Source organism: Polyergus mexicanus, unplaced genomic scaffold (assembly GCF_030449975.1).
Source record: "Polyergus mexicanus isolate NDT 795.1 unplaced genomic scaffold, iyPolMexi1.0 SCAF_26, whole genome shotgun sequence".
Taxonomy (NCBI): domain Eukaryota; kingdom Metazoa; phylum Arthropoda; class Insecta; order Hymenoptera; family Formicidae; genus Polyergus; species Polyergus mexicanus.
In genome coordinates this window covers 3,213,028-3,236,664 of record NW_027223346.1, presented here as the reverse complement: position 1 = coordinate 3,236,664, position 23,637 = coordinate 3,213,028, and the positions used below count along the sequence as shown (strand labels likewise).

Here is a 23,637-nt window from a genome sequence, read left to right as displayed (position 1 = left end):
GGGTAGTTTTCGAAGGAACGGCGGGGGTACAAAATTTGAGACTTCACATTTTGGCGGTACAAATTATGCCGCGCCGAGTGTACAAGTTGCGATTGATTCTGCTCGTGGCGAAAGGTACTTTACTCTTGAGACTAAGATGGGTCGGGGGTAGTTTTCGAATGAACGGCGGGGGTACAAAATCTGTAACTTTAGATTTTGATGGTACAAATTATGTCGCATTGTGTGTACAAGTAGCGATTGATTCTGCTCGTGGCGAAAGGTACTTTACTCTTGAGATTGAGATGGGTCGGGGGTAGTTTTCGAATGAACGGCGGGGGTACAAAATCTGTAACTTTAGATTTTGATGGTACAAATTATGTCGCATTGTGTGTACAAGTAGCGATTGATTCTGCTCGTGGCGAAAGGTACTTTACTCTTGAGATTGAGATGGGTCGGGGGTAGTTTTCGAAGGAACGGCGGGGGTACAAAATTTGAAACTTCACATTTTGGCGGTACAAATTATGCCGCGTCCAGTGTGTAAGTAGCGATTGATTCTGCTGATTGGAAAGAGTACTTTACTCTTGAGCTTAATTGGGCTAAATTCAATTGGGGGTTGTTTTAAGCATAAGGGCTAAATATATTGAGTTTATTTGGGTGGTACAAATTAGTACAAATTCAGCCCTTTCTATTTCTGGTCTTATTTTTATTTTTTTGTTTTGTTTTAGTTTGGTCCTGCTAGCTTAATTTGATGGTAGCAGCGCCACGGTTTTTTTGAAAATGGCACAAGGTACAAAATTATTATTATTGGTACAAATTAGTACAAAATGGGTACTAAATAATCTGATAGGTCCAGTTTGATTCTGCTGATTTGGTCCTGCTAGCTTAATAGAGGTCGAAAGTCGCGAGATATATAAGATCTCGCTGTCGAGAGTCGATCTTTTGGCGGCACACAGCCAGTGCATTATCACCCAGCGCGTCCTTATTACACGGAGGGGGCTGGGGGTGGGGGGATGGGATGGTGGTTCAGAGGTTCGGAGTAGTATGGTCGCGCGATAGACTCTTTCTCAGTCGAAGCGGATGGGTGAACAATGCATCGGAGCGAGATGCACCGCCGGTAGCAACTACAGCAACAGAGACCCGTCGTCATCGTCGGCTCTATGCTCGTCGCCGCGTGTACATCGTGGCCCCGGTAAAAGCTAGCGGCGACCTAAATGTCGCCTTTATGCCAGGGGCGTATCCGTCATGCGCGCAGCTGCCTCGTGTCCCACGGTCGCCCCCCCCCCCCGGAATATTAGCGACGACGACGCGATAACGGCGAGCGGGGACCCATCTCGACGATTTCTTTCTTCGTATACCTCTGCGTTTTCCTCTCTCTCTCTGCCCTCTTTAGCCCTTTCCAGTCCTCTTATACGCTCCCTCGTTCCTCTGCCGGCTTGTTCCTCCTCGAGAGCTCCTCCACAGTTCCCTCCTGAGCCCCCCCCCCATCCTACCGTCCAGCCTCTCTCCTTTACCGTATGAAATCCTCGTGAAGAATTTACGACGTGATAAATTATTGTTTGCGCGAAGAAAACGCCAGCGGGAGTATAAAATAAGAGGAAAAATTAGATTATGCGAGGATGATTCCGCGATGACGTCACGGAGACCTCTCGAGAGACTCCCCCGTCGATCCTATCGTTCTGCGCTTTTTTTCAACATCGAAGAAAAGATATTACATAGATCTGGGGGATGTCTGCAAGCAGCGGGATTGAGCAGCAGGAGGACGTGAGAAATGAAATTTTCAGAACATCAGAGGGATCCATGTAACTTTGTTTATCTCTATTGACGACTAATATATTTATAGATTGTATATTATCTCGTGGGAGGTGATAAAGGAGGTGTTTTTCATTTTTGATGGCGTAAGTTTTCCCCTTTGTTCTTTTCTTTATGCGATAAATATATTTAGTATTTTACAATATGAAATTAATACAGATCTTTTAACGATTGTGATACGGTACCTAACAATATACACGAATATAATTGCGTGTATCTTGTATTTTAGGACGAAATCACAAATTCAAACACTTCCTCCGTTCGCTTTTATCATGATGGGCTGTAGACATGCGGCCTTTTTCTACTTATATACCCTTTTCGCGCGACAGACTACGACACTACGATATAAAGGAGATTGCGTAAACGGCAAAAGAGTTGCGGATTAACGAAATACGCATGAGCAGTCATAGACAAGAGAAGAATCTTTTCAAAGAGGCAACATAGAGAGTTTTGCTTACTCTTTTGCTCTTTATCAAACTCCTATCCGCATGTAACAGTCTAGATCTTTGATACATGATTTGATTTCATAAATATGACGCTTATACTACATCATTTTGAATAATGCTTTTGAGTAATTCTGAGTAATAATTTGACTGGTTCCAATAAATCGCTAAATTTATTCTGAAAATATTTTTCTAAAATATAATACTTTGATAAATATGTTTGGTCGTTGAAAAAGTTTAATACTATATCGAAAAAAAAAAAAAATAATATTAGGTGTACAACTTTGCTTCCCAATCATTCCCATGTCTTTGAGGCTATTTTTGAAATTGCTCGTTGAGTCACTCCCGATGATCGTGCCAAATTCTTTTATAAATAATTACAAATGCGGCACCTATTATTTCAACAGCCGATACAACAATCGCTCCGAGCGCACATTCGATGAAATTTTTAACGAGCGTCAGGGAAATAGTTTCGAAAAAGTAAATCAGCGACGCGCATTGGAAAAAATAAATTGATTCGGTCGATTAACGCATAACGTAAAGGGCCTTTAATCGCGGTACGCGCGAGTTCGGCGTTACAAAATGGACCGAATAATTACATTCCCCGAAACAACGCTCCCTTTGTTCCTTTGGAAACTAGTCGTAAACTGGCGGAGACCGGGCGCGCAGGCACGTGTACACACCGTCACAGGCGCAAAACAGGGCTCGGTCCTTAAAACAAAACGATTGTGTAATCCAACAGCAGAGAATTTCGCAGCATTATTTCGTTGCATCGTGTCGCATTGTTTAAACTTTGCCTTCTTTGCGTCGTATTTCTCGCTAGAGATACGCGTTTGCGCGAATCGCGAAATCCAGACGCGGATACCAATTATTCCCTATCTTGTAAACCATCCTATCGTGAATCGCGTTTTATTCGCTTTTACAGAAAACTTGACTTGGATTTTTCGAGTTTTCGTCTGTTCATCATTTGTGTATATAATTCAGGATTGGGAACGTTACTCTATAAAAGTAACGCGTTACCGTTACCGTTACTTAGAAAGTAACCATTCGTTACTTTTTCGTTATATTTTTGTTTTCTGTAATGCTAAAATAAGCTATTAGATTATAAAATTATTTAATAATCAATATTAAATGTAATAATCTAATTGTAAGTTACAATTAAAAACTCTAAATTAGTCTCTATATAGCGCGAGCGTTTTTTATATTGAACTTATTTAATGATTCCAATTTTTTTATGTTAATATCTTTACTTTTTAATACACTTATCATTATAGAAATTTAAATTGTAATTTACAAATTCCAATTTTGTCGAAAATTTTTATCAAACGTTGCTTTTAAATATTGATAATATTATTAAGAGTGTATTCCAATATTCACTGCCACTATTGTCAAATCTATAATTTACATTACTATAGATTTTCAGTACTGGCAGCGACCATCGGAATGCAACCTATGATAGAAGGCTACAAAATATTTTTCAAAAAATACATCTATTGAATAGATATATAAGATAATAAAGAACCAAAAGACAACGATAAAAGTAACGGCTAATTCGTTACCGTTACTGTAAAAATGTAACGATTCGTTACCGTTACCGTTACAAACAGGAAAGAGTAACGATCGTTACCGAAAAAAAAGTAACTGTAACGGTAACGACGTTACAAGTAACGCGTCACTTTCCAACCCTGCACTTCAATACGATACAATATGTAATGTAAATACGGTATTTTCGTAAAATAATCTGTGTAAATATTTACACTTTCATACTAATTCGTCATGATTCTTGAAAAAATGCATATTGTGCTGCAAATGTGTGAAGAAAGTTTTACGAAAGTCACTAGTCAAATTATTTTCCATCGTATCTTTGGATTCTTCGATATTCTCAAAGTAAGCATCTAAGGATGTATGTGTCATACGTCGAAACATTGACAAAAGCATGAGAGCTCTTTCGTAGACTGTTCTACTATTTCTTCTCAGTATCTGTGCAGAACTTGAGCACAATTCTCTTAATAATTTGGAAATTATTTAAGTTTAAAGTTAGTATTGATTCTTATGGAAAAGCGTGTATTGCAGCATTTCTTGACGAATTTGACAAGGAAAAAACATTGCCAACAAAAATAAAAATTTTCATCTATTGAATAGATATAAGATAACAAAGAACCAAAAAGTAACGATAAAAATAACGGCTAATTCGTTACCGTTACTGTAAAAATGTAAGGATTCGTTACCGTTATCGTTACAAACAGAAAAAAGTAAAGATCGTTACCGAAGAAAAGTAACTGTAACGACGTTACAAGTAACGCGTTACTTTCCAACCCTAGTGTATATAATAGATATATGTACTAACTGTATTTAAAGATTAATAGAAGAGATATAAATGAGCGAGAAAAAATAATCGAGAAAAACAAATATTTTATTTAAACCAAAGTAACAATCTGAGAATTAATTCATGCGTTTGAACATTTTACTGGGATTATGCTTTCAGAATTGAATATCGTCAAGCTTCGCGAATTGATGTTTGAGAAAATTTCTGTAGCAGCTTTGTGTTAAAGATATAATTTTGAAATTCCCCTGCAAATATATATGAAATAGATCAAATATTGAATATTATTCAAGCTGGAATAAAAGTGTGACCAAATCGATATCTATATTTATAGATAATGAAAGAAGATTTTAAACTCTCTCCGGATCATATTAAATATTGTTGGAATCGGAAAATACTGTTTTTTTCTTCTTTTTTTTTTCGAAAACTCAAAAATTTTGTTTCAAAAAAGATTTCTACAAACAATGAATATCAGCGAAGAATATATTCGCCAGCTATCTCGACAAGTCGCCAAAAGCTGTACGCGCTTGAATATTTCAGATTGTTCTAACCGACTTAAAAGGTAGGATCGTTAAAAGGAAACGTTAAATTGCTCGTTAACGGAATTCGTGGACACGCAGCTGTGAAGGAATAACTGACGATGCGAGAGAATTTTGCAGCACTCTTCGAAAGCGAGAAGCGAGTACGAACGTGTGTACGCGGATCATCATGAATAATTTATGCATTAATGGATTGTACGCGGGCACGTGTTTCTTCGCACTTATCAATTTATTACTCATGTTAATTTCGTGCGGTGGGGAAAAGGGGCCATTCATCAATCTACATTATAATTAATGAGAAATGAGAACTTCAATTAGCCGAAAATTTCAGTATTTACCGGGGAAGTTATTTACGGGGAATATTTCAAGTCGGATCGATTAAATAATCAAGATTGAAATGAATTTACGTGCAAAATAATATACATGCGTAACAAGATATTATACATTAGCTATTAATGATTTCTTGCTGATGTAATTTACACAATTAATATTATGTGATATGCAATTTTACTAACATAGAGAATGGATCCTCCTCGAATGGATCAACCTCTACGAAGGCATCAATTAACTATTATACTCTTTGTCATCAGAGTTCCTGTCATGTTCCCCGAGTAGACGATACCGTTATGAATAATTAAATTTTATCACTTTGCCGAGGAGCACCCACTGAAAATTCGTATTCTCGGCTGGTCGGGGGGGGGGGGGGGGGGGGCACTTTCCTCGTTTTTCTTACTTGCCAACTACGTGACGAACCAGGTGATATTAAGCCGGCGATCGTCGTAGCAGAAACCGCGCGGGCATTTCTCGTCGCGCACATTTTAATTATTCTCCACGACGACGCGGAGAATCGCGAAATAAATGTCACGAATCTGCCGGATCTAACCCGGGCAAATATTCGCGTGCGGTGCGCTGGAATCGCTCACCCAAAATAACGAATGGTATCGATTGCGCGCTATTCGCGCACACGAAAGAATCTCGCGCCTCGGAGGCATGCATGCAACGTGGTGCACTTTCGTAATCGGCATCGTACATATATCGGGACGCACTGCCGATCGAGGCGATACACGCATGCATATTTCATGACACTTCATGTTTAAACATTGACGGAGCAAAAGAGAGAGAGAGAGAGAGAGAGAGAGAGAGACGCATACAAAATTGTGTCGCGACGCAAGATTTCTTTCGCGCGCGAAAGCGACGTTTTCCACCCCCCGATCGCCGAGCATCGCGCACGCTACACAGATTGGATTTTTAAACGTTCCCGTTCCCGGGGAATGGATGGCTGGATCATCGCATCTAATGAATTCGCTCTGGCGAGTAAAAGTCGCGTAGAGCGCTTTGCTCGCCATTCCGCAGAGAGCCCCGCGGTCGATAACGAATGACTCCATTTGCAAAAGTTTCTTCTTCCAGTTTTACGTGACGCAATTACAGAGAGCTGAGACCGCGAAGTGGAAACGACTGGTCCCATCGTGGGAACGTTTGCCCGGATGTATAACAAGGCAAACTTCGGTAAAAAAAAAAAAAAAAAAAAAAACCAACCATAAATTGCGTTGTTCCATAAAAGATCAAAGCGCGCGGCCGGGCATCGATGGGAAAATCGAAGCGCGCATTCGGAGAGAAAACGCATGGGCAATTTTATATACAGCGAACGATATTCGCAGCAAACAAAAAAAATCAAACGGACATCCACGCAATACGAATACCTGACAGATATCTTGTCGATATCCTTTGGATATAACGCATTGTTCAGATTTTTGTATACTGGATGTGTTGCCGTTATTCTTGCTACTTTATAAATAAACAATCGTTCCTTACAAAAGCGACTTATGTTAATTTCAAAATTAATAGAGCGTCAAGAATGACATATACGTGTAAATAGCTCGAAGAAAGAAAATTTAGAAAATATAATTTAACAAAATAAAATTTTCATTAATTTCCTTATATTATTAGATGTACAACTTTGCTTCCGCCGTTTTCCTATAGATGGCTTTAGCGGTAAGTAGTGGTCGAAATAAATAGATCATAGATGTCATGCGATAAACTTGGGCATCTGTCAACAAAACCCCATAGAAACATTAGTCGATTTGTGTCTGCGTCATAAAGTTATTCTCGATTGAAAATGTCAGTTTACGAGCCAAATTCTCGTCATTTGCGGAAGGTTTTAATTTTCTGCTTCAATATGAAGAAATCTGCGGCTGAGGCTCATCGAATGCTCTCAAATACATATGGTGAAGCCGCTATTAGTGAAAGAACGTGTCGCGAGTGGTTTCAACGCTTCAAGAACGGTGATTTTCACGTCGATGACCGGCATAGCGGTGGAAGAGAGAAGGTTTTCGAAGATGCAGAATTGGAGGCATTACTTAATGAAGACTCGAGTCAAAGTCAAAAAGAATTGGCACGATCATTGGGAGTGGACAATACTTTGAATCATAAATGTATAACCAGTTTTTTACAATAAAGCCTCGAATTTGGGAAAAAAAACGGCGGAAGCAAAGTTGTACACCTAATAGATATATTATTATCTAATTATTGCGTAATATCTAAACAGTAGCTAGAGAAAAAAGAAACCATGCCTACCGAACTATGCATTCTGAATTTTATGTCTATATAATGATATAATTAGAAATTCTATAGGACCCCGTTAGTTATTCACAATTTATATACGTTTCTTTCAGAAAAGTCAAGAGATTACATCTTTCGATTCTCTAATCTTATTTAATATTTTTGTTTCATTATCTATATAATTATATATTCCACATATTATACTTAACTATATCCTTAATCTATGACCTATGATGATTAGACTCCTGTATTATTTGATCGCTCGAATGTGTTCGTAGTATTATACTCACGAACGTCTCGAATGTTTATCTCGAGAAGAGTTCATCGCGCCGCGAATCGATTATTACCCTCACGATCTACAAACACACACGGGGCCTACCTATCCTAAGTCATCGGTTACCGTAATCATGCGACCGTTTATTGCCCCAGAACTGACAAACCCGTTGCTGCAACCCCGCGACCCCCCCCCCCCCCCCCGACACCGAAACCCTCTCCTCGCCCGGGATCGCCTGCCCGTCGTCTAGCCCGATCGTCGCATCGATCTCTCACCGGAACGGTTCTGTTCGAAAGGTCCCGGACTAGGAGCGGCAGTAAATTTTGATCCCGATCTCGCCCCCTCCTCCCCTCCCCCCACTCCCCCTCCCTTCCCCTTTACCACCATCCGTCTCGTCTCGTCGTTCATTTGACTGCGGACGAAACAACAAACGCCACGTTGAATAAATGCACGGCGGGCGTATTAATCCTCCGGACGTGACGACTGCATTATGGCCCGAGGGAATTTAGTGAGACACGCTGGCTGACCTGGGGAGGCGAAGGGACGGGAAGGAGGAAGGAAGGGAGGGAGGGAGGGAGGGAGGGGTTAATGGCGAGCGGTTATGGCAGATATTCGCCATTATCGATTTCCTCGCACGCCACTTCCGCGCCCTTTTCCTACGCCCTGTCACGGCGCGGACAAGACATTTATGAAGCCCTTTTATCGAATTTTTCGATCGGCCTCTCGATGACGGGACCGGATCGAGGAATCGCTGGGAGATATCTCGATATGATCTTCTACTGAAGAAATCGGAACGGCTCGATCTCTTCTGCATAAGAAAGATCTCGTCTGTTAGATATATTCTGGGAGATGTTGGAGCCCCGCTGAAGATTATATTCCTCTCTTCTTGGCTATCATATTTTAATACTTTAGACACATTCAGATATTACTTTTTACTCAAATGTGAGACGTAACGGGTAAGAGGAGAGAAAAACTCTCTTTGCATTATTTATTATTATTATTATTATTATTATTTTTTTTTTATAAATTATTTCGTTGCAAATCCTTATCGCAAATACTTGTTATTATCCTCTTTTTTTTTTTCCATTCTTGTTTCATTATCGTCAAACGAATGGATATGAGACTTTTCTCCGCAAGTTCTACTTCGCTGCTTAATAACATTGTTCTTCATATTAATATCTCTGAATGAAACACAATAAGAATACAATAGTAACAGATTATTCTACAAAACACATCGTGGAGTGATATTAACGTGTATTGCATATTGTATATTATAGTATCAAATAATAATTAGCGCTAATGAAATGCAATATCGGACCAACAGATTATTCTTTAGCAATCCTTTCCCTTTGCTTTGTCGCTTATTGCGAAATGCATTATATCAAGCGAAAGAAATGACGTTCTGACAAGAAGCTTCATTATCGTCGTTCATTTTTATCCACGCGGGTCATCCCACTCAACTGCTTCTTTCCCGATATCCCTCTACATCTTTCAAAGGGGATTCAACGTGGTGCTTTGATTACCACTCGAGAGAAAGAGAGAGAGAGAGAGAGAGAGAGAAAATAAGGGTGCTCTCTCCGACTATCTCGATCGTAGCCGTTCGATCCGACAACGTGATGTAGCAACGCACGGAATATCCATTTTCTGAAATTATTCAAAAACACTTAATCCCCTCCTGCAGGACGACGTTAACGAAAGTACAGACGCGACGACAGTATAACAGTTAATTAATTAACGCTTCTTGTCGTAAATTTTTCCGACCGAGAAGATTACGTCTCGCAATCATGATTGTATTCGACGAGAAGAAAAGAGGTTGAATGATACTGTCGACGTCGATGGCGCTCTCATCTGCCAGAACGACGAGGCGCGTATTCACTCAGATATATATATATATATATATTGTATATACGGCTTATATTTTGCACGCGCATCCTCGCAATCTCGACGGGAGGATGAGGACACGGTGAGGATTAATCGGGAGAAATACCCAACAATCGTACGCCATTATTCCGTTGACCGAGATTCTTTTCTTCCGCACGCGGATAAGAGAACGATGACGATCGGGATAAAAGGAACACACCCGGAGAGAAAATCAGAGAGCGGGTAGAACAATATAATGGGACAGGTTCCTGGCTCTCCACGTGCTCTAAGCACGAGCATATCGAAAAGATACGGCGAAAGTAAAAAAAAAAAAAGGGAAAGAAAAAATAAATGAAAGAATTGGATTTCTTGATATATGTATGTGCGGAACGCGCGTGTCTGTATAGAATTTTCCGGGCACAGGGTGATGTATGACGGCGTTTGTGCGACGTAGGTGGCGACGAACGGAAGAGATCTCTAGATCTCTAGATAGGATATTCTGACGATGTTAGATCGCGCCGGCAAATGCTCGGCACTACTTCCAGACAGAGAAGCCAGTATCTTCGTAGCTTGTATCCACGAATTACGAGTTTCTATCTTATTCTACGATCACACTTATCGGGTGCAGGGAACATGCGCACACGGTGTCTCTAAAGCCTAGAATTTAATGCTCCGTCGAATGCGGTCTTCGCGAGATTTCAGCATGTTGTTGTTGCGAATATTTTCTTAAATAAAAACAAAAAAGAGATTTGTAAGATAAAATTATGATTTTTATAAGAATTTTTAACTATGTATATAATATTCTCTTTCTAATAGAATAAAAAGAAGAAAGAAAGTTAAATATATTAAAGAAGAGATTCAATATTTTTTTTTAGAAAATTTATTACTTTTTTCACTAGTTATAATAAAACTTATATAGGGTGGCTCCGAACGTTTCAGCCAGACTTTCAGATCTTATAGGAAATTTAATTCTGAAGAAAAAATTTCCTATAAACATGCGTCGAAAAATGCTGATTTGGTTTTTCAAATCGTACGAAAAAGAATAGTCATTCTCTGAGGGAACTCGCTCGACATTCAATATAGAATAGATAACTTGATAGCCGCAAAATTAATTGCGCACACGAAGCGTATTTTTGGTTGTCCATGCTTGATCAAATATTGATTTGTTGTTATATTATTATTATTATATCATATTTATATATAGCAAGAATTCACATGAATATTTCACATCAAAGTGACATAATCGTACAATCGCATAAAAAGAGCTTGTTTCTCAATAAGAATCCAAAAAACATCAGAATATAATCCTTGCAAACTTTTATATGAGATACTATAATTTTAGATTAACCGCGACGAATTAATTAATATTGATTATCATACTATATAGTTTTTATATAAAATATTGAGAATAATATCTAAAAAAAAGATAGAGAGAGAAGAGAGAGAGAGAGAGAGAGAGAGAGAGAGAAGAGAAGAGAAAAGAGAGAAGAGAGAGGAGAGAAGAGAGAAGAGAGAATACATATATGCTGAGAGAAGTAGAGTTAATACGTTAGTTCTATAAGAAAGTTCCTAATTACATTTTCACCATTAATGCTCATTGTGTAAATAGTTATTGTTCATCATTAGATGTTACACAATGAATAAGTTAATAGAAAATTAATTATGTACTTGTTATCAAATTTTTTTAAATTTTTCTTATATTTTGAAAAATCTGACTTTTAATCTCAGTCATCCTTAAATTAATAAATAAAGAAAAAATTATTCTCAACTTTCTTCATATTTAAAGTATGATCAATGCGACACACACACACACATGTATAGGTGTACTTATATATATATAAGTACGTCGTATAATCGAATGTAGGTCATATCTTGGATGCGTCTTTATTCCATACTGTTGTTATATTCGGCGAGAGAAAGAGTGCTAGAGAGAAATTACAGGACGTAGATAAAAATCCTGATGATACCAAGTCGTACTGGTTCACCGTTTACTTACTCAGCTCACGCTATATCAAGAAGAAAACTACCGTTATTTGTTCCCTTGGGATTGCTTGTATTTGTTTTCTTAGTCGGTCGATCGGTTAGCAATTCGATAATAAACTTCACTAGCGGAAGATTCTCATTCCTCTTCGTATTTTTTTCTTCCTCTTTTTGCAACATTGTATTTTCGCAGCAATAAGCGAACGAAAATTAAATTTTAAAAAATTATGATATCGAAGAGCGAACTTAAAAATAAAAAAAAAAAAAGCTTTATTAATATACAATATTTACTGTATTGAAAATACACATCATACATATATATAAACGTAATATCGATATTTTATATAATTTTATACCGTTGTGCGTTAATAACAAATCAATTATCAAAAAAAAAATTAATTTTGAAAAATTTCATCCCATTGCAAAACTCTATAATAATATAAAATTTATGATTTTGCGTTTTGACAAAAATAAAACTTGTTATATTTAATCGTTTTTCATGTGGTATTATATTGCGCGATAATACGTTACAAAATTGCACGATCTCGAAAGAGTTCCATTTAAAAGATATATTCTCATCGTTGGGGTGAACAGTTTAATGACATAAACGGGACAATTGCGGCATTTGTTCCGCTTAATCAGTGGGTGATTTTTTTTTTATGTCAGTTGAAAACACAATTGCCGCAACGGACGCGAGAGCGCGCTTGAAACTTCAAATCACGAATGCGATTATAACGGAATTACTGAACGGAATCAAGATTCTATAAAATTCAATTTCAACGTTGGATATTGAATGTACGTTTTCATTTTCTCTCGATTAATATCGGGCGTAATCTGTTTTTACAATTTTTATTCAACCTTGCAGTGCTCAATTTATTAATTAAACGATCGAGTATTTTTACATACGCCAAAAGTTTTCATGTAAACGCATAATCCGACGTTAAATAATGATTGAAATTATTTCATGCTGCCACGTGTATTGGCAAAAATAAGATTAAAATCTATTATGTACGCTGAATGAAGCATCCTTGTTCTATGATCAAATTTTAGTAACTTTATTTATAAACGTACTTTGCTTCATGATGCAAGAGTGGGGAAGCTTGAGATTTTTGGCAACGCTTCGCATTACTACAGTATAATATTTATTTTACCATTTTTCGCTCCTTTTCCTGGCACTTTTCCCCGTTCATTCAACTTGCAGCAACCACACTTTCTGCACGTACACGAAAATCCATGTTTCTAGAAAAACTAGTCACATTACGTATGTCTTATGATGCGATATAATCGTGAAGAAACCCTATGAGCAATAATTCTAAAACTATAAAATCACAGACACACACACGCAGCAGTATTATTGATTTGTAGGATATCAGAGTATAAAATGTGGAGCTTCTTATTTATAGCATGGATTTAGGTAGATATGTCTAAGCATTCTACATTTGAATTTTATTTATATTTTATATCTATATGATATATGATAACGTATATAAATTATATAATTAAGGTAAATATGCATAAAAGGTTACCTCACCGATTTTATCGCCATTCAAATATGTTGTAGGAGAGGTTCTTCTGGTGTAATTCGCCGCAAGAAAAAAGTGGGGGAAAGCATTTCTTTAAAAGATATGACAAATTAAAGTTTGACATTAATGTTTATGTATGTTGTAATAATCCATTTTTTTTTTATTGAAAAAAACTTACGACTTTAACGGGGGGGGAAGAATCAGGGCCCCTCCCCCTGCACCTCGACCTCGAAAAAATTCGAACCCGAAGCTACAATTTAAGTTATATAACGTAATCCAAACCAAATTTTAGTTTTAAATCAGCAATGGGTTTGGTTAGGTTATATTTTTCGGAAGTGGAGCCCCCTCGTAGGAGGTGCAGAACTCACTGTCGTCCATATATATCTTACAACGCGAAGCGAGGTCCACCCTACAATTGTTGTGTGGATGGGAAAGTATATATGCGTGAATGCAGTGGATTTTGCCTTCCCCCCCCCCCTTCCACTTTCAGAAGATATAACCTAACCCAAAACCTATTTCTGATTTAAAACTAAAATTTGGGGTTTGGATTACGTTATATAATCCATCTGTCATCCTGTATTCATCTCATAAATGTGAAGAAAAACATTTCCTACGTCCTCTGCATGAAATAAAATATATACAAATATATCACTGTTCCTAATTTTATTTTATAATACTTCAAAGAAAACATTAAAATTGTGAAATTTTAATTTATTTTATCTTCTAAACTAAATTTTATCTTCTATGCATTCTCCCATTTTTTTCTTGCGGGGAATTACATAGAAGAACCTCCCCTACAACATATTTAAGTAGCGATAAAATCAGTGACGTGTAACCTTTTATGCATATATTTACTATAATTAATATTATATATTATATAGTACATTCAACTGAAACATAGATTGTCGTTTCTATAGAAAATAACGATCTTGGTCCACGTTTCAGGTGAAAGCGTACCTAATATATACATATCAATTTTTTTATCATGTCGCCCCCTCGAAATCATGCAACTTTTATCTGAAACATTTTTTTCAATCTCTTTTACTTTAAGAGACATTCAGCTGCATCACTTAAAATGATACACTCTGTATGTATAATATCTTATATACATCGACCCTCTAGAGTCTCTTTTATATATATTGTATATATATCTCTTATCAATATAACATAATATTCCAATATCTCTGAAGTATATTGAGCATGGATAATTTTCCATAGTCGTCGCAACAATACGCTGAATAACAGGCGTAATCGCGAAACTACAGCAGAATTGGCGGAAACACTTTTATAGTAAAATAAATGACTGCACATTTTTCTCTCGGGCATTTTCCTTTATATGTTCGAGAAGGATTTTTCTGGGGCTTATCGAGTATTTATACGTATCTCACGGATCAATGTATCCGGTAGCCCGCCGCTGTACACAGATACGCGAGTAACAATGAGGTATCGGTCGCACGCGAGCCAAACTCCAGCGACGCGAGCGTTTTTACGAAAATTAGACGGTCTGCCCTTCGAGCTGGAACTGGCTTTTGTTCGCTCAGCGCTTTTCTGCGGGAGCAGCGATTTTGCGAACGCAAAAGCTTTCCGGACACATTTGGCCATCCGCGAATACACACTCCGGTATCTGCAGCGTCGAACGCGCCGGCCACGCCGTGATCGCGGATCACAGCCAACGCGACAAAGTAGTAGAACTAGATATGCGGTCGGGCTTCGTTGCATCTGTCCGAGCGGACAGAGACAGCCGGCTCTGAATGCCGACTATTCCGGATCGAATGGATCTGGCCGGTCGGCCACGACCGTATCGGCCTACCACCAGGTATGAGCCTCATTGGCAACTATCGGATTCAAGTGCCGATTTTCGGTGACCGCGACTCAACGTAACGCAGATGTCCGATGGATATTCTTGGATATTCACCCATACAGCACCGCGAGATTGCAATAACATTGCAGCAACATTTTTCTGCAAGATTGCAATATTGCAGAAACATTGCGAAATGTTGCTGCAACGTTGCTATGATATTGCAGCAATAGTAAAATGTCCGCCTACAGAAATATTGCAATATAATATTGCAGCAACATAGCAATATAATATATATGCAATAATGCTTTATGTATATTTATCGACATAATATCCTTAACATATGAAAAAGATAATAAGAAATGAGACCTATAAGAGTCAGGATCTAGCGTGTATATAGTTTTTCTGTATTATAATAATAACGAAATTATAAAATGTAAATTTTTCAGTACACATTCGACTTCCTTCAGTGACAAAGAATATCTAAGAGAAATAAGAAAAAACTCAATTTGCAATTGTGTAAATTCACAATTTCTTTGTATCCGAAATATTCAGATATCCGGATGCAAAAAGATTGTGGTAAATTTACGCATACAACGAGTTTTTTCACATCTCTCTTGTCTTTATATAATCTCAAAATTTATTTATTAAAATCTGAAGTATCTTTTGCATATTAGAAAATTATTATCAAATTTTTGATTTTATATAAGAATGAAAACTATTAAAAGAATTCTTAGTCCAATGTCTGAGCCCCTGTATTAGGATCATATCATACGACTTAAATTAACAAAAATAGTTATTATATCTTTTTAATCTTACTAGCCGCTCTTTGTAAACTTTATATAATCATCATGATTAACAATTAAATGCGGAATAGATAGCGCAACATGCGCCGCATAGTAGTAAACGAATGAACTAGCGATTATTGAATACTTTTTTTGTAATATTTTTGGAATGTTGCTGTAACATTGCTAAAGTTATATTGTAAAATAATGTCTTTGCAATATTTCTGCAACATTAAACTGCAATATGCAATATTACAATGTTGCAGCAATGTTGTTGCAAGCTTCAGTGCTGTATGGGCAGTGTGTATCTCGATACAGGAATTATTCGTATTGCTATTATTCGCTATTTGATAACGCTATACTTTATACCGAATTGTTATAAATAAAGTATATACAGGGTGTCTCCAATTTAAATGGCAAAACTTCAAGAGCGTGTAGGGGACCGAAAAACTAAGACAAGAAGTCCTTTAGAGGTTTGCTCGTTTTTGCTCCATTTCAGAGAAAATTGCAAAAATTCGATCTCTCATTGTCAGATGTTCTCTTGAGTCGATTGACACCGAATAAACTTTCTGTTTCAAGGTTCCTTACATATGTAAACACTTGATGTTATCCTTTATGCTGCCAATCAATTCAAGAGAGCAATTAAGAGACCGAATCATGCAGATGCAGTGCACCAAATATCACTAGAACAATGTCTAGCTGCAATTAATGAGGTCAGTGCTAGATGTAATGCTTGCATTGCTGCAAGAGGGCAGCATTTTGAACAATATCTGCATTAAATAGATGATAACATAAATAAAATAAAGACGAAAACTTGTTTCGTTTCTTTTTTTGTGATTTTCTCCAAAATGCAGCAAAAATGAGCAAATCTTCTAAAAGACTTTCTGTCTTAGCTTTTTGGTCCCCTACACACTCCTGAAGTTTTGCCATTTAAATTGGGGACACCCTATATAATGTCGAAATTATATCATTCTTTGTTTAAAGGAGATAAAAATTCCATCTAATGTATGTAATGTATTTTATTACACTCCTTTTTTTTAGATCTTTTTTTTTTTTTTTTTTAAACAAACAACACAAGGATCAATAAAAAATAAATAGATATTCTGAAAATAAAAATATTTGTGCACGCGATTAATAGTAAAACAACGAGAGAACGGCAAGTTAAAAACAGCTCACTAGGTATTCATTATAAATTAGATAAATGTTACGAAGAAAATCACATTATCTACTAAAAGTGTATTAACGTCCGCGAATATTGCAAGACAATTGGATATGGGCGGATATCCAAGAATAACCACCGGATATCTGTGCCATATCTGGGAGGGAAAGCGACCCTTGGCGACCGTCGTCTGTCCCTCGAAAGTGGAAATAGGCGGACTACTATGGTGAGAGAAGTGCCAACCGGAAGATACCGTGATATGGCCGGTACGATGTTTCGAATGGAAATGGATATTGATTTTCGTGTCTTGCGCGCGGCGACGGAAACGAGCTCTCTAGGAAAAGGCAGATGTTGTCATCGGGGTTCTTTGTCTCGAGCGAAACGGAAACGATGAAGGCGCGAGCGGCAAGTTAAAGCAAGTTAAAGCAACAGGCTGGTCGATGCTCGTCAAGTTCTGCGAATTCTTCGGAACTCGGTTAAGGAGATATTTCGGTGGCGATTTAAACGGACGCGCGTTCTTTCGTTTCTTCCGAATGGAAGAGGCTGCGTGGAAAATTTTTCTTCTCGTCACATCCGTCGCGCTTGTTTATCGCGACGGCTTTAAGTTTTTCGAAAGAGTACTTTGCGACGAAACGAGTCCAACGCAAACGCATAGGTACGTTCAAGACAAACTGTGTTCACGTTATCTTAAACATCAAACATCATTTTTGAAGGCAGAAATGATGGAAATTTTTGCGACTTTAAAAAATAAGTATGATACTTTATGGTAATTTGTTAGATCATCGCTTACTTTTGTATATCTATGTATTAAATATATGTAGAAAAATATGTACATTTTGGCTGCTTTTCTTAAATCTAATCACAATTAAGCCATTGCACGTAAAAAATCTATAATAAATTTATAAAAATAAAGTTCTGATATATTAATAAGTTTTTGTGCAATTTTCTGATATAAAATTTTATTATTCTTTCTTTTATAAGATCATAAAAAATACTATAAAATAGACGATAAAATAATCAGATTTTAAATTAATTTCACTATTTTTAATAATTCGATTTCTTCATATGAGAACAAAACTGAAAATTATGTATATTATTAATCTTCCGTCCAACAATTCAATTATTTCATCCTCATATAAAATTAATCACAATGAGACGGACATTTTTAATTAGTATTTCCATTTTATTTAACGAGATTAAGTAAGATTATAAAGACCACAGGATAAAGCATAATGTTTTTTTTTTAATAATGAAGGAATTAATAGTTATTGTATATAAAAACATTAGATAAAATCACGAAAGTAATCATTTAACAGATGTTCAGAAACCCATACAGCACTGAAGCTTGCAAGAACATTGCTGCAACATTGCAATATTGCATATTGCTGTTTAATGTTGCAGAAATATTGCAAAGACATTATTTTACAATATAACTTTAGCAATGTTACAGCAACATTCCGAAAATATTACACAAAAAGTATTCAATAATCGCTGGTTCATTCGTTTACCACTATGCGGCGCATGTTGCGTTATCTATTCCGCATTTAATTTTTAATCATGATGATTATATAAAATTTACAAAGAGCGGCTAGTAAGATTAAAAAGATATAATAACTATTTTTGTTAATTTAAATCGTATGATATGATCCTAATACAGGGGCTCAGACATTGGACTAAGAATTCTTTTAATAGTTTTCATTCTTATATAAAATCAAAAATTTGATAATAATTTTCTAATATGCAAAAGATACTTCAGATTTTAATAAATAAATTTTGAGATTATATAAAGAGAAGAGAGATGTGAAAAAACTCGTTGTATGCGTAAATTTACCACAATTTTTTTGCATCCGGATATCTGAATATTTCGGATACAAAGAAATTGTGAATTTACACAATTGCAAATTGAGTTTTTTCTTATTTCTCTTAGATATTCTCTGTCACTGAAGGAAGTCGAATGTATACTGAAAAATTTACATTTTATAATTTCGTAATTATTATAATACAGAAAAACTATTTACACGCTAGATCCTGACTCTTATAGGCCTAATTTCTTATTATTTTTTTCATATGTTAAGGATATTATGTCGATAAATATACATAAAGCATTATTGCATATATATTATATTGCTATGTTGCTGCAATATTATATTGCAATATTTCTGTAGGCGGACATTTTACTGTTGCTGCAATATCATAACAACGTTGCAGCAACATTTCGCAATGTTTCTGCAATATTGCAATCTTGCAGAAAAATGTTGCTGCAATGTTATTGCAATCTTGCGGTGCTGTATGGGAATTTATTAAAAATGACAGCTAAATATCTCATTATCGAGAAATATTGTTTTATTTCGAAAAGAGTCGTAATTAAATCTCATTTGACCTTATGTGCTTATAGAAACTTGACAGCTTTCGAAAGACGATCGAATCTTCATCACGTTTCGACTAGAATTTATATGCAGTCACCGAACATTTACGTCTATTCAATGACGATTTGCGTAATTTAAATTTCCATGTAATCGCACGCTTGGCTCCGGCCAATTCGATCGTCTTTCAACTATCTCTTGGCTGCAATTCAGTTTGTTTCGGTAAGAAGAGAAAAAAGTAAATTTTACATTACACAGAATTCTCCTCTTTCGCGATCTCCGTGCATATTTAAAAATGCTCGCCGCTTTCGAAATATTAAAGAGTAACAGAATATAGATTTACCGGCGGATTCTAATAAATGATAACAACGAATGTATGCTGTTTCATACCACGGGATGATTTCACGATCTCTTTCCCGGCAACAGACAGTCAATCTCGCTAGTTGCGCACATTGCGTAATTTATTATGCATTTATTCCTGATCTCGAAGGAGAATTGCACCGGCATCGCGCGCGAAGGATACTCGCTGAAACTCGAGGGCATGAGGAAAATCCGGGACGGAGGGGAATCGAAGAAATTCGCAGGAGCGTAATGTGCATGCTTAAGCGAAAACTTAAATTACGCCAGAGTCGTTATTGAATAGATGCAAGCGTCCGACGTAACGACGGCATATAAAACTAAATCGGAGCGCGAGGACTGCTGCTACTTTCGGTTGTTACGTCGAACGAAATCGCTCGTCCTCGATCCGCGCCAATTTCTTCGACTTTAAACACCGGGGTCGAAGGGATGCCAGCCATCGAGATGCAGTCAGTTTGATGGACGAAAATTTCAACGATCGCGAAAATCATCGATACCTGGCATTCGTTCGATCGACTCTAACTCACTCTCGCTCCTTGTTTCTCCTTCCCTCTGCGCTCGTCCCTCTGTGCTTCCTTCGAAACCCCTTTTGGCTTCTTGCGCCACGATTTCCAGCTCCAATTTCGCATCGATGGAGCTCGATCCTCGATGTTGTGGAAGCAGCTCCTCTCCTCTCCCCTTCTCTCTCAATCCGCAGTCGATTTTCTCGTGCATCGACCCAATTTCCCAGGCCGGTACGGGCAATTTAACACACGAGTCTTCCCTCCACTTCGCCATGCCAGATTGGCGGAAGACCACTTTTTCAGTGTCTATCGTGGGATAAGGGTCAGAACCGATTTTTAAGAGCGCCGCGGAGAGCGAATCCTGCGGACGTTACAGTAATCGAGGGGGCAGCTAAACGCGAGCCTCCCGCTCGTAAAAACTTCTTTCCCGGCGAATTTCAGACGCTCAAAAAGTTTTCGCAACAATTGTTGCAACGTGAGCGCAACGTATGTAATTTTAAGCGGTACGAGAAATTAAATAGATTTAATTTACAGTTACGTATAAACTCGCGTAAATGTAATTTATGAAATACAAAGTGGGCGCAGAAAATAAATTTTTTTCATAACTCTTCTAAATAAATAAAATATCTGTGTTTTTTAAAGAGAAAAATTTTTTATCAAAATTTTTATCATTCGTATATAGATACGTCGTTTCTTTCACAGCAAATTTTCAATTTATTTCAATGTTTCTGTACATCCAGTGTACTGTTCAATATATACTATTCAAAAAAATGAAGAGAATACTTTCACTGATACACGTATATCTCTTAATACTTGTGACGCGTGAAATATGTTTACGATATTTCGGATACGTGACTTAATTGAAAGTAACCGATCGAAACGTAAACTGTTTCTCTGCCAGTACGATCGCACGCGTGCGATCTCGGTGACACTCGTATGGCGCATATACTGTATATTTCGCGAAGTCAGACAGCCCGTCCCGCTCCGGCTCGTCCCATCGAGCGAATTACCATATTCCGTTGTCCGCCGGGGGTGTTACATGTTTCTCTTGGTGGATCCGGTCCAGATTCCGCTCCTCTCTACGTAATAAGCAGAGCCTTTACTGTCGCTCGCGTGCAACGCGATCTCTGCACTTGAATCCGGTTATCTTTTATTGCGGATTCCACCCCCGCGCAACCCTCTCGGGCCCCACCCTCCTCGTCACCCTTCTCGCTCCACTCGCTAGATTCTCGTCCGTAGTCCCTCGACGCGAATTCGAGTTTATTTTTACTCTCTTGTTGATGAAATCAGATTTTTATTCCGCGCGAGCTCTTTCCGCACGCGCTGTCGTGTCGCTCGTTAGCGTTGACATTCGTGACGATGTTACATTAGTATGGATATTATTCATGCGACAACCGATGGGTTTTGCGAAGAGAGAGAGAGAGAGAGAGAGAGAGAGAGACGTGTGCAACGCGGGTTAAAAGGCGGAATGACGCAAGTGCCGCGGCGGCGTCGCATTTACTTTGTAACGTGCGTTTGGTGTTAGCGAGCTTCGCTAACCCGGATAAGGACGGTGAACTTTGTTGCGAACACTCTCGTAGTATCGACCCGCGCGGGTTGAAACGCAAACGAATTAATAGATCCGCGGTATTTGTTCGGGGAACACTGGTGAGTCCATTCACGTGAGAGAGGAGTTAGTTTTCTCAATAGAATTAGCATAATCCGCTTCTCTCTAAACATTCTGCGGGAATCTCCGACCGAGTTATGTTTAGTGTCTTAACGAGTTGAAGCTGGTATTCATTTTATGTTTTGCAACTTGGTCGCGCGCGCGCACATCGAGGCGAACAGAATCCGTTTCTCAAAGAGCATGATAAAAGATAAACGAATTCTTTGACTCGAAGCTACTATTTTGTCGTTTTATCTACATCTATTTTTTTCATCAATATGCTTATTGTGTAAATTATTAAAGCCTTTATATTTTTTTATTTAACGTGAGAAAAGAGAGAATGCGTCGAGTTGGAACATCACGAAGAAGAGATCCTCGAATCGTATCTGAGTAATAGTATACGACACTGAGAAGGAAAGGACTCTAGTGGAATGGATAAAGTATCGTGAAAAATGAAGGTTCCAGTTTTAAGAGAGATGGAGAGCACGAGAAGGGAAGATTTTAAATCAGGCGAACCAATGTTGTTGATGATTCACGTTCCGCGCCAACAACCCCCGTGACACAGAGAAGGAGCGAGCGGATCGAGATAAAGCGAGGAATCTTTTATTCTCACGCAATCGGTCGACTCATTGATCGTCGAACCAAATACATTAAAAATCAGAAAAATTCTGGAAAAATTGAGAGAGTGATATTTCTTCACTACTGCATCTATATGAAACATCGAAAATCACACAAACTCTGAGATAATCGATAATTTTATTGGATCAGTCAAAGAGTAAAGGGACATTTTTTTTTCCTATCCTTTTACTTTTTGACTGACCTAATGCCTTTCATAATATGATTTCAAGAGTTATAATATATTTATTATTTAAGAACAATGGAGAGAAAATATTATTCCACTTTTATCAAAATAATTATCTCGTCGAAAGTACATACGCGAAATTGAAGCGACAAGAGGGCAATACACACGGTGAGAGAGAAATGTAACCACAAAGAAGAGGGGCTTGCTCGTGTGTAAAGGAGCCGTCTCTAAAAAGCGTTACGCGAAACGAGCAACACCTGCAAACCGTGAAATATTACGACTATTTATTCGGTGCTTTTTAAGAATATATCCAAAGTCTTGCCAAGACTTTCCCTAGGTCTTTCTTCAATATCAATTTACTTTTTCAAGATCCTGAATTATATACCGTTTCTTCTTCTTGTGCTCTTGGAACAAGAAGTATCCAATAAATGACTAAAAACGTATTACTTCGTGAATCACTTTCTTCTCTAATATAATGATTAAACAAGAAGACTTTCTCTTTCTTCATAGAACCAGATAGTTCATGCCATTTATTGACAATTTGTAGAGCCCTTAGGACTCTATCGTCTGTGAACTTTGTGCAGATAAAGACTTATACAACTACCATTACTATCAGAAGCCGTAGATGTCTGATACAGAGCAGTATTGGATGAAGTTAGCGAGATATATTATAAATCGATCCCACATATATTATTTCTAATACAATTACTTATCGATAAGAGACCAAAGCAGTTTTAGACGATCTAAAATTGCAATAGAATTCACAAGGCAAAATTCAATTAATAATTTTATATTCTATTTGAAATAAATTTGCCACAAAATATATTTCATTAATTTCGTTTAATATTAAATTGTAAACTAGATATCTTTTACAAAAGAAAGTTAATCTTAGAGCAAAGCAAATCATGTTGCGCCGAATCTCACGATTGTGTGACG

At 37.4% G+C, this 23,637-nt stretch overlaps 1 protein-coding gene across 2 annotated transcripts in view; it reads left to right on the top strand.

The window, feature by feature from the left end:
* LOC138943284 (uncharacterized) overlaps positions 1 to 23,637 on the top strand; it is a 94,322-nt gene that overhangs the window by 57,133 nt on the left and 13,552 nt on the right. The window lies entirely within an intron of this gene.